Here is a 12,845-nt window from a genome sequence, read left to right as displayed (position 1 = left end):
CATGGTGAAGCTGTCCTTTGAAGGTCCTGGTCCCTCAATCCAATTAGGTTCTCCCTGAACTGGAATATGCTTCCATTCCATCCCACCCATCCAGAGCAACATCCAGCCCTCCTCATCTACCACAGAGCAGAACAGAGAGAGGAGTCCATGTTAACTCTGGCTGCATGGAGACAAAGCAGGCAGTGACTGTGTTGTGAGAACTTTACCATTAGGATTTAGAGCAATGACGCCAGGAAATGAAGGTGAAGGACAGAGGAGACGCTGTATGGGCAATGCAAAACCAGGGGCACTGGACAGAGTCTGAGTTGGATTAAGAAGACAGGGAACTTCCTCCGCCATGTTTGGCTAAGGAATTTCCCTAATGTCCCAGAGAGAAGGGATGGGAAGTTCGCAGTTAAACTAGACTGTGATTACTCTTTTTACAGCTGAGGAAACTGAGGCTTAAAAATGTTAAACAACTTGCCCAGATCAATCCAATCATTGAAGAAAAAACAAACACACCTCAAATACTGCTGTCAGCATAGTCATTTGGAAACCAGCATGCCTATTTGGATTCAACAAGCATTTATTGGGCACCTACTAGGTGCTAGAACCTCTGGTAAGTGTTTGTGCGTATAGCCAAGAGGCATAAGAGCATTCATGTCCTACAGCCTCAAAATCCTTCTCCTAGGCGTCATCCAAAAAGCAATCTAGCAGACCAGAAAAGCTACAGTCACGAAAAGGTTTCTGCCAGCATTATCTATTTGGGAATAGTTGGAAACAACATAAGTAGCTAAATTAAAACTCATCTTTTTTTTTTTTTTTTTTTTTTTTTTTTCTTGAGACAGGGTCTCATTCTGTTACCCAGGCTGGAGTGTAATGGTGCAATCATGGCTCACTGTAGACTTGACTTCCTGGACTCTGGACTCAAGTGATCCTCCCACCTTGGTCTCCTGAGTAGCTAGAAGTGCAGGTACTTGCCACCGTATCAGAATAATTTTTTCTTTTTTTCTTTTCTTTTTTTGTAGACATGAAGTTTTGCCAGGTTGTCCAGGTTGGTCTTGAACTCCTGGACCCAAGTGTTCCGCCTGCCTTGGCCTCCCAAAGTGATGGGATTACAGGTGTGGGTCACTGTACCTGGCCAAAGCTCATCTTTAAAGGCATTTTCTATGGCGATAACACCTATTTTTATAAAAGTTATGTAGAAAAATGAGAAGAATCTAATGCACTGCTAATCTTAAATATAAAACAATTGTATTGCTCTATGATAACGGTAGAAAAAAATGTATACACAGATACTCCTCAAGGTACAATGCGTTAAACTCCAACAAACTCATTGTAAGTTGAAAATATGATAAGTTGAAAATACATTTAACACACCTACCTTCCAAACATTGTAGTTTAGCCTACTGTATTAGTCAGGGTTCTCTAGAGGGACAGAACTAATAGTGTGTCTGGAATTGTTGGGTTCTTGGTCTCACTGACTTCAAGAATGACTGCAGACCCTCGCAGTGAGTGTTAAAGTTCTTAAAGATGATGTGTCTGGAGTTTGTTCCTTCAGATGTTCAGATGTGTCTGGAGCTTCCTCCTTCTGGTGGGTTCGTGGTCTTGCTGTCAGGAGTGAAGCTGTAGACCTCCGTGGTGAGTGTTATAGCTCATAAAGGCAGCGCGTCTGGAGTTGTTCCTTCTTCCTGGTGGGTTCATGGTCTCGCTGCTTCAGGAGTGAAGCTGCAGACCTTTGCGGTGAGTGTTACAGCTCATAAAGGCAGTGTGAACCCAAAGGGTGAGTAGCAGCAAGATCTATTGCAAAGAGCAAAAGAATAAAGCTTCCAAGGTGTGGAAGGGGACCCCAGCAGGTTGCCACTGCTGGTTTGGGCAGCCTGCTTTTATTGCCTTATCTGGCCCCACCCACATCCCACTGATTGGTCCACTTTACAGAGAACTGATTGGTCCGTTTTGACAGAGTGCTGATTGGTGCGTTTACACCTTGAGCTAGATACAGAGTCACAGAGTGCTAGTTAGCTAGATAAAGAATTAGCTAGATACAGAGTACCAATTGGTGTATTTACAGACCTTGAACTAGACACAGAGTACTGATTGGTGTATTTACAAACCCTGAGCTAGACACAGAGTGCTGATTGGTGCATTTACAATCCTTGAGCTAGACACAGAGTGCTGATTGGTGCACATACAGTCCTCCGAAAGAGTATTAATTCACTTGATTACAAAGTCTCTCAATAGGCCATCTGCAAACTGAGGAGCAAGAAAGCCAGTCTGAGGCCCAAAGTGAAGAACTTGGAGTCCAGTGTTTGAGGGCAGGGAGCATCCAGCATGGGAGAAACATGTAGGCTGGGAGGCTAGGCCACTGTAGGCTTTCCACGTTTTTCTGCCTGTTTCATATTCTGGCCATTCTGGCAACTGATTAGGTGGTGCCCACCCAGATTAAAGGTGGGTCTGCCATTCCCAGACCACTGACTCAAATGTTACTCTCCTTTGGCAACACCCTCACAGACACACCCAGGATCAATACTTTGCACGCTTCAATCCAATCAAGTTGACACTCAGTATTAACCATCACATATACCATTGCAGATTTAATTTGCATTTCCTTAATGACCGGTGATGCTGCACATCTTTTCATCCTTCTGGCATTTAATATCACTCTGCAATATTATGATTGAAAACTGCATAGTGTTTCATTTTAGAGGCATCACAATTTAGTTAACCGATTCTTTAGAATAGGACTTTTAGACTGCTTATGATTTCTCTTTGGCTACTATAAATTTTGTTGAGATAAATATTTGTATAATTAAATCTTGGAGCTACATCATTGACTATTTAGACTAAAATTCCTAGATTTCCCATCTGCCTTCTTGTTTCAGCTCTCACACTGTGTGCTTATTGCATTTAGTTTTGTCAGAAATCTAACTTTCTAATTATTTCTACAAGATTTTTATTGATTCAGCTGGATTTTGTAGGTATACAAATAAATAATGTATAAGTAATGATATTTACTTATATAAATATCATTTATATAATCATGTCTTGGTTCCTTTTTCTTTATCTGATTTCATGAGTGAGAACTTAAATAACAGTGGTATCTGTCTTTTTGCTGACTAACATAGTCGATTTAGTATCAAAATAAGATATTGGCATTATAGTCTTAATTCTTTAAATAGACTTGCATTCCATTCTAGTTTGCTATGATTTTGTTAAGAAGTTTACCTTTAAAGTAGTTATGTGTCTTTTTTTCACAATTATTTAAATAATTATGAGTCTTACTTTTTCCCCTTTTTACATATAAAAATAGAATCGAATCTATAATCTGTGTTCTAATTTTTAAAAGTGAACTTAGCCTTTTAGAGTGAGCAACTTGCCAAGTGTTTAATATCATTCTACAACATTATGATTGAAGACTGCATAATATTTCTTGCTCTTTTCTTTCTGTTTTAGACAGAGTCTTGCTCTGTTGTACAGGCTGGAGTGCAGTGGTGCAATCTTGGCTCACTGCAACCTCTGCCTCCTGGGTTCAAGTGATTCTTGTGCCTTAGCCTCCCAAGTAGCTGGGACTACAGGCACGTGCCACCACATCTAGCTAATTTTTGTAATTTTTGTAGAGTCAGGATCTCACCATGTTGACAAAGCCGGTCTTGAACTCCTGGCTTCAAGTGATCCACATGCCTCAGCCACCCAAAGTGCTGGGATAATAGGCGTGAGCCACTGTGCCCTGCCTAAAGACTGCATAGTATTTCATTTTAGAGGTATCATAATTTAGTTAACCAATTCTCTATTACAGGACTTTTAGGCTATTTATAATTTCTCTTTAGCTATTATAAATTGTGTTGAGATAAATATTCTTGTAATTAAATATTGGGGTACATCTCTGCCTAGATGTAGAAATTCTAATTTAGGTTAGAATTTCTAGATTTCCAGTGGTAGGTCAAGGAATCTGAACATTTTTAAGGCTTTTGATTATTCACTATGACTTTTCTCTCAGGAGAGTTAGCGGATATTTGCATGCTCACCAACATTCTAATCTAGTCTGATGATAGGTGATTAATGCTATCACAGTAATTTGCATTTGCCTTTGAAAACACTGAATACCTTAAATGTGTATTTTATTTTTCTTTTCTGCTTAAATGCTTTATTTACTTTGTGTCTTTTATTGTATGTTCAGTTGGTCCTCATTATTTGTGGATTATGTACTTGCAAATTCACCTACTAACTAACATGTATCTGTAACTTCAAAATAAATCAACACTCGTGGGGCTTCCATGGTCATACGGAGGTATGTGCAGGGCGGTGAAACATTTGAGTAACCCGATGCTCATGTTCCCAGCTGTGGCGGACCAAGGCAACAATCTGCCTTCTTGTTTCAGCCCTCACACTGTAAACGAGGACACTTTTTGTAGTCTATTTAGTTCCATATTTTGTTTTGCATTTTTGTGCCTTTCGTTGGTGATTTCACTGTTTCAGATGGTCCCCAAGCATAGCACTGAAGACATGTCTAGTGTTCTAAGCACAAGAAGGCTGTGCTGTACCTTATTGAGAAAATACATGTGTCAGATAAGCTTCACTCAGGCATAAATTATAGTGCTGTTAGCCATGAGTTCAAGGTTAACGAATCAGCAACATATATTAAATAAGGTGTCTCCAAACAGAAACACACATAAAGCAAGTTTATGTACTGATCAGTTGATGAACGTATTGTTACTGGGGGGGTCCTTGTTCCCAAAGCTCCCAAGATGGTGGCAAGCCTCGTGTCCTCTGACCTGGGGTTACTGGCCTCACAGATGCCAAGGAATGGAATCTTGGGCCATGCGGTGAGTGTTATAGCTCTATTAGAAGCCATGGGTCACGGAAGGGAACCGTGGAACCCAATGACTAGTGTTCAGCTTGATTAGGATGAACCCAGGCACTTAGCCATGCAGGAACAATGGCAGGCCTTTAGCCTGATTGGGAGCCTCAATGGGCGCCTCACTGAATCAGGAGCACAGCCGACACCCTGCTGGATCTGGAGGGATGGAAGTCAGCGGTGGGTCTGCAATGCGGCAAACAGCAGTGGTGGACGGTGAGCTCAGCTCAGCTCAGCTCGAGCTATAACAAACACGGACCAGAAGAGAGTGCAGTTGCAAGATTTAATAGAGTGAAAACAGAGCTCCCACACAAAGGGAGGGGACCCAAAGAGGTTAGCCGTTGCTGGCTCCAATGCCTGGGTTTATATCTCGATCACTGTCCCTTCTGCTGTGCTCTCAGGCGATAGATGATTGGCTATTTCTTTACCTCCTGTTTTTGCCTAATTAGCATTTTAGTGAGCTCTCTTTACTAACTGATTGGTTGGGTGTGAGCTAAGTTGCAAGCCCCGTGTTTAAAGGTGGAAGCGGTCACCTTCCCAGCTAGGCTTAGGGATTCTTAGTCGGCCTAGGAAATCCAGCTAGTCCTGTCTCTCACTATGACCAGAGAGAGGCTTATAAGCAGGTAATGCTGCTTTTTGTTGTTGTTGTTTTGTTTTGTTTTGTTTCCATCGAGGAGCAATGGCTCAGTATTTTCAGAGTCATGTTTGTAGTGGCTTTATACAACGTAACTACCATAGGCTGGGTGCAGTGGCTCACACCTGTAATTCCAGCACTTTGGGATTACAGGTGCACGCCACCATGTCCAGCTAATTTTTGTATTTTTAGTAGAGATTGGGTTTTGCCATGTTGCCTAGGCTGATCTCGAACTCCTGGCCTCAAATGACTCACCCATTTTGGCCTCTCACAGTGCTGGGATTACGGACATGAGCCACCGTGCCCAGTCCAGAATATTTTCATAGGTGCTATGACACTTGTATTCTCTTTAACAATCCTCTGATGGGAGGTCAGCCCAGTGTCCTTGGTTTCCTATAAACAGTAGTGATAGATGCTTTAGAAACCTCCTCAGATCTTAAGGAGGTGGAGTTGTTAATACAAATAGCCATTACCAGTTCAGCAGTGCATAATTCTGAGAGGAAAATGGAGACTGGTAAAGCTAGGGTAGGTGGAAGAGAGGGAGGGAAATTTAACTTTTGTCCATTAAAAGTAAAATTTTAATGGTTAAGGGGTCATCTTTTGCACCTGGTTCTGTTTGGGCCAGTTTCTACACCTGCAGTTTTACCTGGCAAGATCATGGTGCTGCTGCCTGGGACATCAAGCCCAAACCCCTGTCACCCCATCCAGGTACCTGTTGTCCTAATTACCACATGAAAGCTGGGGGTGGGACCTAGGAAGCGGAGGTTATCTGGAGGATAGCTCAGTGCTTCTCACTTAGATTATCTGTGCTGCAATCTCTATGAACTTGTGCCTTGAGCCTAGGATGAGGAGGCTGCCATACGATAAGAAGAAGAATTTACAGAGCCAGTTTTTCTAGTCTCCTTCCAGGAGAATTTGGGACTTTGACATGGAGCATGGTGATGGCAGGCAGATCAGTGGTGATTGTGCTGGTGGGCAGGGGTGGCTGCGTGGCTCTTATGTAACACTGCTTTTTACCCAGAGACTTGGGTGTGCTTCTGCATACAGAGGAAGAGCACTAGGACCCAGAGAGCTGGTCCTAAGCATCACAGAATCCCAGTCTCTTCAGCAATGGCTCAGTCAACATGGGCCCCCACAAGGTCATGAACTGTTGGTTTAATGGCTCTGTGGCCACTTGTAGGCCAGCAGGTAACAGGAGGATATTATGACCGCTGAGACCTGGAGCTCAGTACCAGTTGGCATATTATATCCTGGCCCCACCCTGGGACACCATTTCTAGTGTGCCACTCTTCCTGAGATGTGGGGCTCAGTGCCAAATGGTATATTATGTCTTGGCCCTGCCTGGAACACCGTTTCTAACATGCCACTCTTCCTTTCCCCGTGGGATCAACCCCTAGCTGTCTGAAAGACACTGTTGAGCTACCAGTTAATTGAAGGTGGAGAAACATAACTCCTTACCCTTAACCTCTCTGTGCTTACAGCGTGGTATCTGTGAAGAATGGTAACATGGTATCTGTGAAGAATGCAGGTATTTCCCAGCCTTAGCTTAGAATGGAATTAACATCTGTCTCTCTCTCCCTGTCTCATCTCCTCTCTCTCTGACATTACTAACCTGCTGAGTCCTTATTTTCCTTAACCATCCTTTATTAGCCTTGGAAATGACAGATATGTTGATGGTGAAGGTGGAGGCTCTGATGTCCTTGCTCCAGATGCCAGAACCCTTGGCCTGATGTCGGCAGCTGCAGCCGCACTGGTTGTTTTGTTTGCCCTTCCAGATCCACTCTCCATCCTTCTCTACTCTGTCTGTGCTGTGGGAGGCTGACCCCATCTGTCTACTTCAGTGGAGCACTAGAGCCTGCAAGAACTGATTGTATGCATCTCCTCCTAACCCTGTGTTTGGTGACTGTGGTAGGAATATTTACACCATGGACATTGGCAAATACTACAAGTAAGCATGCATGCACACATACATGTCTCAGAGCTTGTTGTTAAATATTTATTTACCAGCCGACCACTGGAGCAATATGAGTATATTCCTTGCCTCTGGCTTCTGCTTGGGTTTGGTCACTGGGTGGTACTTGCAAGGAACTGAAGAGAGCATGGTAAGAGTATCCACTCTCCTGGCCTCCCTAACACATTCTCAGATTGGCTGAATCCCTCTCCAAAGGCTTCAGCTGTAGTCAAGCACCCACTCCATAAACCCATCCTTTCTGGATTCTAGATACTCCTTCCCTTTCCTTCTTGACGTGTATATTAGGCCATTCTTGCATTGCTATGAAGAAACACCTGAGGCTGAGTAATTAATATAGAAGAGACTCACAGTTCTGTAGGCTGTTACAGGAAGCATGGTGCTGGCGTCTTCTCAGCTTCTGGGGAGGCCTCAGGAAGCTTCCAATCATCACTGAAGGTGAAGGGAAGTAGGCATCTCACATGGCCAGAGCGGGAGCAAGGGGTGGCTGGAGGTGCCACACTTTTAAACAACCAGATATTATGAATCTCACTATTGAGAGGACAATACCAAACGATAAGGGATCTGCCCCATAACACAAATATCTCGCACCAAGCCCCATCTCCTACACTGGGGATTACATTTCAATGTAGATTTGGGGGGACAAATATCCAAACTATATACAAGTCTATGGGTGGTAATGGCCCCAGGGGCCAGAGTATCTCTCCCTGGGTTCCCTAAACCCTACCTACATCAGTAGCCCCATTGATAACACTCTTCTCTAAAAACTCACCTGAGTGGGTATTACCTGTTTCCTTCTGACTAATACAAAAGCTGGGCATAGTCAGTCTGGTAGAAGTGCCTGCTGAGTGCACTTCCCGTGTCTGCATACAGATGCTAAATGCAAGAACTGCAGTTTTCAAACTCTCTCTCTCTCTCTTTTTTTTTTTTTTTTTGAAACAGATTCTTAGTCTGTCACCCAGGCTGGAGTGCAGTGGTGTGATCTCAGCTCACTGCAACCTCCGCCTCCTGGGTTCAAGTGATTCTCATGCCTCAGCCTCCGGAGTAGCTGGGATTAGAGGCAGGTGCCACCACACCTAGCTAATTTTTGTATTTTTTTTTTTTTTTTTTTGGCAGAGACAGGATTTCACCATGTTGGACAAGCTGGTCTCAAACTCCTGACCTCAGGCGATCCACCCACTTAGGCTTCCCAAAGTGCTGGGATCACAGGCGTGAGCCACCACGCCCAACCTGCAGTTATGATTTCTGATAGATGTGGTATCTCTCATTTGTCTTTCAGTCCTTCAATTCCCGATTAACCCGTTCCTTTATTCTTTCTGTTAACATAACCGGTGGTGGTTAGTTTTCCAAGCCAGGCCCTGGCCAACATAGACTCCTTGAATCTTCAACATGGACCCTAGGTTAAGAGCATCTGATGTCTCAGGTGGTTAGCTAGTACCTATCTCAAGAAAGAATCAGGGACCATAAGCAAGGGTTTGTGACTATCAAAACTTAATAAGATTGCCAGGCACGGTGGCTTGCACCTGTAATCCTAGCACTTTGGGATGCTGGGGAGGAAGGATTACTTGAGCCCAGGAGTTCGAGATTGGCCTGGGCAGCATAGTGGGATCTTGTCTCTACAAAAAATTTTAAAAATTAGTCAGGTGTTGTGGTGTGTGCCTGAAATAGTTTGGCTATGTCCCCACCCAAATCTCACCTTGAATTTTAGTTCCCTTAATCCCCACGTGTTGTGGGAGGGACCTGGTGGGAGGTAATTGAATCATGGGGGCGGTTACCCCCATGTTGCTGTTCTCACGATAGTGAGTGAGTTCTCATGAGATCTGATGGTTTATAAAGGGCTTTTCCCCCTTTTGCTCGGTGCTTCTCTTGCCTGCCACCATGTAAGATACGACTTTGCTCCTTGCCTCCCGCTGTGATTGTGCGTCCTCCCCAGCTGTGTGAAACTGTGAGTCAATTAAACCTCTTTCCTCTATAAATTACCCCGTCTCAGATAGGTCTTTATTAGCAGCCTGAGAACGGACTAATACAACACCTGTAGTCCCAACTACTCAGGAGGCTGAGGTAGAAGCTTCACTTGAGCCCGGGGGGTTTGAGGCCACAGTGGGCTGTGATTGTACCACTACAATCCAGCCTTGGTGACAAAGCAAGATCTCATCTCAAAAACAAAGACAGAAGTGAGCCCCTCAAAACTTACTAAGACTTTCACGTTTGTGTGCCTTTTCCCTTGTTTTAAATATCTCAGTTACCACTGTATTGTGCCCTTGCAGTGATGCTTAAAATGAAAAGGACTCAGAGTTTGTCTTTAGGAGAAGTGAGAAAATGGGGAACTGGCTTAATAACCAACAAGGGGAGTGGGGTGGGGAGCAACATCTTCCTTTTTATTAACCTCTCAGAGATCTAGTATTTCCTTTCCTTATGCATATAGGCTAAAAATAAAGAAAATCGCAGTAGTATTAGCAGTACATGCAACTCCATTACTAATGCGTTCATAACACAGAGTTGCTGCAGATATTTCAAGGGTGAGGGGCAGAGATGTCTTGGATGGAGAGGCTCCCCATGGGGAATAGGGAGGGGGCAACACTAAAGAGAAAAGAAAAGTGGTTGAGGTCAGACATGGTGGCTCATACCCGTAATCCCAGCACTTTGGGAAGCCGAAGCAGGATGATCACCTGAGGTCAGGAGTTCGAGACCAGCCTGGCCAACATGGTGAAACCCCATCTCTACTAAAAATTCAAAAAAATTAGCTGGGCATGGTGGTGCATGCTTGTAATCCAAGCTACTTGGGAGGCTGAGGTACGAGAATCGTTCGAACCCAGGAGGTGGAGGTTGTACTGAGCCAAGATAGCACCACTGCACGCCAACCTGGGTGACAGAGTGAGACTCTGTCTCAAAAGCAAGCAAACAAACAAACAAAAACAAAATAAAACCCAAAATGTGGTTGAGTTCCTGGGACTAGGGCAGGGAAGACAAGAAGAACATGGAAGCTGGGCCTGAGAACTGACTATGGGAATTTCACAGGAAAAAAAGCTTTGGTGCCCTTTAACCCAGTGATCCTGCTTCTGGGAAGCTATCCTAGGAAAATAGCTCAAAAGGAAAGCTATCTAAACCCTTGACTCTTTCCAGCCTGTCTGGTTTGCGGGTACAGATGAGAACGCATTAACATTGATGCCTGTAGACCACACACTCACTGGGTCAACTACATAATTGGAGGAAATCAAGTCCCTGCCTCAGAGTCCCTCCATCAGTTCTTGGAGGTATCTGCCAGTGTCTTGCACGTGGTAAGGACCAAGTTTCCTTCTGCCCTGCTCCAGCCTGCTTGTGGGGTCCTCAGCCCATAACCCATTGGCGGGTTGCCCCTCGCTCTGCCTCTGCTGCCCCACTTGCATGAAAATGCTGCTTCTGGGCCATTTTTGTATTTCCCTGACCCATGGCCACTGTGGTTTTCACGTCTGGACCAGGAAGTGACCCATCTTTTACCCCAGGGCTCGTAGGACCTTTCCTCAAAATGACAACTACTCCTGCCCATTCACTTCTCTCTAAAAATGATGAGTACTACTGTCTCAGGTCAAATGTAGAACAAACCCAGCATCTTCCATTTTTCTTGCTGCCCCCATCTCTCTTCCCATTAGGCCAGAACCAGCCCACCCCATTGCATGTCATCTTGTGGAAAGAGGTGCCTGAAAAATTCTCTTAGGCTCCCAGGCTCTGTTACAGAGTGGTGATCTGAGTAATGCACTAAACTGTTCATTGTAACATTAGGTCCAACAGTGAAAAACAGAAAGTAATCTAAAAGGACATGGTTCAAGAAGAGATTGGGTGAATTATGCAGTATAACCTCTTGTGAGATATACAGAGCCAATAATAATTGCAAGGACCCCATATAACATAAAAAAGTGCTTAGGATTTAATTGTAAGTGATAAAGAGAATAAATTTTACTGTACACAATGATGACTTCAGCTACATAAAAATGATACATGCCAATGAAATGAAATGAAAATGAACTTGAACCAACAAAAAGCAGTTCAACTTGGAATATTGATAGTGTGGGACAAATTTTTCCTTTCCTTTGGAGTCCTATTAGTTTATTTATAATATGTATTTAATAAGAATAAAAAATTATTGGAAGAAAGTAATAAAAGGCTTGATCCTGCTTTGAGATCTCCTTTGAACATAACTCAGTTTGTATTTGAGCTGGGAGGGGGATGGGGGTCAGCCTGACCGGGGTTATGAGGTTGACCATACTGTTCTCTCTGGGAGCATTTCTAGCTTGAATTTCTAGAAGCTGTATAAAGGTGCTTCTTTTCTACAGTGGCAACGTGTAATCCCAAGGCTTCAGGAAGGAAGAGTAATCATGCCTCACTGTGGAGTTGCCTTTAGTCCATTTGGGCTGCTATAACAAAAAAGCCCTTAGACTAGATAATTTATAAACAACCAAAATGTATTTTTATTTTATTATTATTTTTTTGAGACAGAGTCTCACTCTGTTGCCCAGACTGGAGTGCAATGGTAGGATCTTGGCTCATTGCAACCTTCACCTCCTGGGCTCAAACAATCCTCCTACCTCAGGCTCCTGAGTAGCTGGGACTACAGGCATCACAACACTTAGCTGATTTTTTGGCATTTTTTGTAGAGATAGGGTTTCACCATGTTGCCCAGGCTGGTCTCAAACTCCTGGCCTCAAGTGATCCTCCTTTCTTGGCCTCTCAAAGTGCTGGGATTACAGGTGTGGCCACCATGACTAGCCTAATAACAGAAATTTATTGCTCATGGTTCTGGAGGCTGCGAAGTCCAAGATCCACGTGCCAGCAGATTCAGCACCTCTGCTTCAAGATGGTGTCTTCGTGTTCCATCCTCACATGGTGAAAGAGTCAAAAACACGCCCTTTAGCCCCTTTTATAAGGTCACTAATCCCAGTTATTAGAGCAGAGCTCTTACGACCTAAAAACTTTCCAAAGGCCTCACTTCTTTTTTTCTTTTTAAGCCTACAGCACCTGGTATTCCCAGACAGTCTCCCATCTAAGAACTAACCAGGCTTTACCTTGCTTAGCTTCTAAGACCAGATGAGATCAGATGCATTCAGGCTGGTATAGCTGTAGACAGCCCCACCTATTTATACCTTCACACTGGGGGTTAGGTCCCAACATAGGAATTTTTTTGGGACACCAACATTCAGACCACAGCAGGAGTGTTGGAGACCAATTAGAATGTTGACATTTGATAATTGCCCCCTTCAAAACTGGCTGACTTCCTGCAGCTTGAGGGGGTCTAGAAGAGAAAGGAATCTGACTGATGGTTGAAGCTAGTGCTCTTTTGTGGGTGCCATCACCTGTGTGTTGTGTGAACTTGGTGTGTTTCTCCTTGGAGTCAGCTACTAAAACTTCTCATGCACAGTGCTGGCCCCTGAATC

At 43.9% G+C, this 12,845-nt stretch overlaps 1 pseudogene; it reads right to left on the bottom strand.

Annotated features, from left to right (window-relative positions):
- Nucleotides 1–12,417: 12,417 nt before the first annotated feature.
- LOC115899739 lies at nucleotides 12,418–12,536 on the bottom strand (annotated as a pseudogene).
- Between the last annotated feature and the right edge of the window lie 309 nt (nucleotides 12,537–12,845).

This window comes from Rhinopithecus roxellana, chromosome 9 (assembly GCF_007565055.1).
Source record: "Rhinopithecus roxellana isolate Shanxi Qingling chromosome 9, ASM756505v1, whole genome shotgun sequence".
NCBI lineage: Eukaryota > Metazoa > Chordata > Mammalia > Primates > Cercopithecidae > Rhinopithecus > Rhinopithecus roxellana.
Note: the sequence above shows the minus strand (reverse complement) of the source record. Positions and strands in the feature narration are given on the sequence as shown.